Raw genomic sequence first — 4,910 nt, 5'->3', positions numbered from 1 at the left:
GAAGCTGAACAAACGTCACGACCGACTTTACCGCCGCAGTAAGAGCCGAAGAATGAAACGTAACAGTCATGAGCCTGTGCACGCTCCCAAAGCATCTTGGGTAAAATGGACAAGACAAGAATACTCTGGGCCATTTGGAGGAGGTGGACCTTGAACTGCAACTACAATACCAGCTGTCAATCAAACGAGTCCTGAAACCTGGACACTAGTCACATGTCATCACTTCCTGTCCCCTGGTCCAGAGTCTCTGGTTGTTTGAATGTGTTTAACAGCAGCTCCAGATGTTTTCAGGCTTCATTCTCTGATCAGTAAATCCTCCAGTTCTGGTTTCATGGACGACCTCTGACCTGCAGCCTGCTCTGTGCACATGTTGTGTGTGAGTGTGTGTGAGGTTATCGGAAACAAAAATGTGAAGATGCTCATTTCTGATGATAAGAGAAGAATCAAAGCTCTGTCGATTAAAAATAAAATTCAGCACAGACTCATTCTGTTGATATTCAAATAAAGACGATGTCGTTCACTCGTTCTCTGTTGTGACATTAAAATAAATCTGTCATACATATATCCACATATCAATATTAAAATTAACACAGACTCTGGGACAGTGCCAGTGGAAAACAGGTGGAGTGGAAGTGGGCAGAGATGTAATCGTGGATCACTCACAGACACACACACACAGATGTGCGCTCACGCTGTGGTTTTCATTGTTTCCACTCAGTCTGGCTGTGTAACCTGGAAGTGATGACACACATTCAGTGATCAGAGTGTTTGTGATTGTGGAGGATCCGAATGATCCAGATTCAGGTACAGTGTTAAACTCGAGTCCTGCACATCTTCAGTTTCAGGAGTTTGATAATAAAGTTTCATCACAGAGTCCAGGCTGAGACCAGACCTGAACCTGTGCAGAGAACAGACTTAGTCAGGACGCAGAGATGCGTTCCAGCTTCCAGGTGCACTGTGCAGACTCACAAATAATCCTCTGATGTAACTGTTTTATCTGCTGTCTGACATTACATGGTGGCCTCCTGTGTTCAGGCAGAGGTCAGAGGTCAGAGGATGTTTGGAGAGAAAAACACTGTGAGCAGAAACCATAGAGACCTCTATTTGAAATAAACAAGCCGTGGACAGCTGTGGTGTTACACTGTTTTGACCTCAGCATTGCCGTACCTGGCGTGAGTCTGGAGAGCTTGAAGAACGTGATCGGAATCATCTCATCACGTCATAATGTTCATGTGAGCCAACGAAGCTGAACGTTCAACGAAACGACACCAGGAACAAATCAACAACAGTGAACAACCGGACAGGCTGTTTGTTCCAACCCTCGGGTACGACCTGTAGGAGCAGCGCCCCCACAGCAGCAGGCGGACTGGACCTTTGTTGCCATGGTTACAGTAATAAACACACAGCTAAGCTTAATGGTTATGGCTTAGTTAGGTTTGTGTACTATGTTAAGATTAGAGGACCTTCGTTGTCATGGTTACAATCAAAGTGCAAATTATGCAAGGACAATCGGGGGGGTCAGTTCTTTCTGGGTGGGGGTGGGTGATATGATATTGAAGGAGACAGGCAGGTAGACGAGAAGTTCAACTAACGTTAAGGTTCAGAAATGGTACGGTCCATTTTAGGGGTGTCTGATATCATATTACAAGATTCTTCTGGGAATGAATACAGGAAATAGATTCTAATAGTTACAGGTAAGAAAGATATATAAATGTTTCAACCCCCCTGACTTGTTGTTTTTACCTCTTTGGGGGTGGTCCAAGCCTTAATCAGGGGGGTCAGGCCCCCTCAATTCCCCCCTGTAATTTGAACCCTGGTTGCAATAATAACGACATGGTTCAGGTCGTGGATGAAAGAAACAACATGAACTACTGGTTCTACACAGGAAATGAACAGCGGTGTGAAAGTCCTGTGTTTTCCCAGTAAACCACCACAACTTCGGACGTAGCTCGTCACCTGGCTTCCTCCTCTGCTCCTGTCATAATTACTACGACCTCTAGAGGTCACCTGACAACAAGGGCCATCATATCCTGCTGCGCAGACGACCTATGGGCTTGCTTTTTTTTATTTTTATAAAGAAGTACAGTCAGAACACACTAAAATGCTTCATACATTGACATGAGTGAAACGTTTGTGTCTCCAGTTAAACTTGTGAAACTATTCAACTGCTGCACAACAGGCGCAGTGTCGGCCATGTTCACACTGTGTAAACTCCTGGTGAAAAGGTGAGAAACAACAATCATGACTTGAAGCACGAGTTTACTTCATGAACATTTAACTCAAACCATCTTTACCCTCTTGAAGTGCAACACGTGGGACTCAGGAAGTGACCTGTGCTCTCACAGCCCTGCACTTAGCATGTGCACCACCCACCTCCACCACCCCCCAACACCCTGGGTCCGGTCTGGTGATGTAGCACGTAATGAGGCAGTGTTGTTTGTAGGAAAATGCTTCATGCTGCAGCTCCGTGTCAACAGTTTGTGTGTTTCCTGCTCAACATGACACAACAGCTCCATAAAGAACAGGTTTCCCAGTTAACTGGTCTGCGCAGACCTCTGACCTCTGACCTCTGACCTCAGTCCCATCCCAAACCTGATCTCCGTCATCATGGATCTCACTACATTCAGCCAAACAGTGAAGTTCTAAATTCAATAACTGAATGTACTGTTGAAGTTAAAATGTTCTTACGTTCAAGGCCAAGAGCTCAAACTGGTCCTCACAAAGACGGACGTGTACGAGCAGACACACACTCTCTTATCTCTGCAGGCTGGTGTTTTTGTGCAGCAGAACAAACAGGAAACCACAGACAGAATCGCAGCTCTGATGATCACAAACACTGATTCCTGCTCTGTCTCTTATTCATTTAACACCACAAACATGTGGCAGAGTCACAGCGTTGCTCAGGCTTCAGGACGAAGACAGAAGAACAACAACAACCAGTTTGTGGTGTCACGAAGTGGCTCACAGTTCAGACAAAGCAGGAGGGAGGACACGCGTGCTTAAAAAGCAAACAACAAAAGGAGGAGAGATGGAGAAGCTGAACCGCTCTGCTCGGTCCCTCCCTGAGACGGAGGAGGAGAGAGAGAGGAAGCAGCAGGCCACACAGAGCTAAATAGGAGTGGGCCTCACAGTGGTTACCAAGTATTCATGTGCGGAGGGAACTTAGATGGTATGTTAGACACACAGTACTTTATGTGAAGACTCAAAATGCAGCTTGACTCTGGTGTGAGTTTCACATGTGTTTGGTACAAAATGTGAGATGTGGATATCGATATTTGACGACCTGTGTTTATTAGATCAGACTGAGTGTGAATGAATATGAGACGTGAGCTCTGTGTGATAAACACTGACGACTGCACGAGTCGATACAAACACATTATGAGGTCACAGACGACACACTGAACATCTGTGAGGAGTCGTGTTCATTAATACGAGCGGTGCATGTAAATGAGTTCAGAACAACCAGTGATCTGAACAGTGGAAAATATAAAGTGTTCACAGCTTTGTTCCTGTAAAACCTCCATCAGTCTCACACACACACACACACACACACACTGATATTATAGTCTGACTCACTGTGTGGGCAGACACCTTCACAGTGACTGACATCAGGAGAGATCACATGACCCATCCTGACACAGTGACAGTGAAACATGTGGATTTCATCTTCATATAATCAGTGTTTCCATGTGTGAAACGTTTTCTCACTCAGCAGAACTGCAGTTTGTAAAATTTGATATTGAACATGTTTCTCTGATTCACAGCAGCTTCCTGGTCTGAGAGTTTCAGTTCCAGAGAAATGCTATCGTTTCTTAGTATGAGTGCTGAGCTCCTACACACTTTTCTCAGAAAACGCTGCTGCACCAATCAGGACCGAAGCAACACTTGAGTCAGGACTTGATGACAGTTGGTGGGTAGTTTAGTTTACTGTCAGTCAGGTCCGATCTAACCCCGCCCACAGTCCTGACGAAGCAGATTCACATTATTTAACCATGAGTGTTTAATGTCATGTGAAGGTGTGAAGCCACGTTTCAGGGCTTTCATGTGAAACCAGACAATAAAAATGTTCTTCCAACAGTGTTCAGGTATTTCCTCATTCCTCATGGGCCCTAACACTCTAATGGCCCCTAATCATGTTCTGTTTAGAAGAGCCTTCATATTTACCCTTCCTCTCCTGTTCAGTAACCCCTCCATGTCAAAAGTATGTGGACGCTGAAGGGTTTTGTCCACTCAGATTTCTGCATGTGCAAACATTCTGTCCACTTATTATATAATTGAATTTGATTTCTATTTTAAGCAGGTTTTGTTTTAGCTGATGAGAAACACTTGTGATGGGTGGGATGGTGTAAAATGTTCTGCTTTAATTAACTGTGACGGATTCACTGACTCACCTGTAGAACCAGGTGAGGTGTGTCACCTGCTCTCTCTGTGAGGGAGTCCTGATCGTGTTGTTCATTAGAGGTTTGACCCTGAACACAGTTAATATCCCTCTGTGGGATCAAATACTGCTCACCTGGTTGTCTCTGTATGACACGAGGAATCAGTAGTCGCTCATGCACAGCACACAGAACATATAACTTCTATTCTTATTTCTTATTTTGAGGAAATATTGTTTTCTACTCATTGATGCTTTTCAGGGTTTTTTCCATTTTCATCGAACGTTCATCCAGTTTGAGTCAAAGGGAAGTTTTACCACTTCATCTCATCTCTACAAACTGTATTTGAGTACAAATACACAAAGGGGGCATAATGGTTATCCTGACAGATACACATACAGCTGTGGGGTCTGCAGGGGCTGTGGGGCCTGTGGGGGCCTGTGGGGGCCTGTAGGGCCTGTGGGGCCCAAAATAATGAGGAATAAAGCCAATGTCACCAAAACACAGAACTCACAAATAACAACACAACAACGA

Source organism: Trachinotus anak, unplaced genomic scaffold (assembly GCF_046630095.1).
Source record: "Trachinotus anak isolate AG129_WGS33_773 ecotype Australia unplaced genomic scaffold, CSIRO_AGI_Tana_v1 ptg000012l, whole genome shotgun sequence".
NCBI classification, from domain to species: Eukaryota; Metazoa; Chordata; class Actinopteri; order Carangiformes; family Carangidae; genus Trachinotus; species Trachinotus anak.
The sequence above is the reverse complement of the archived record's forward strand: the minus strand, read 5'-3'. Positions refer to the sequence as shown.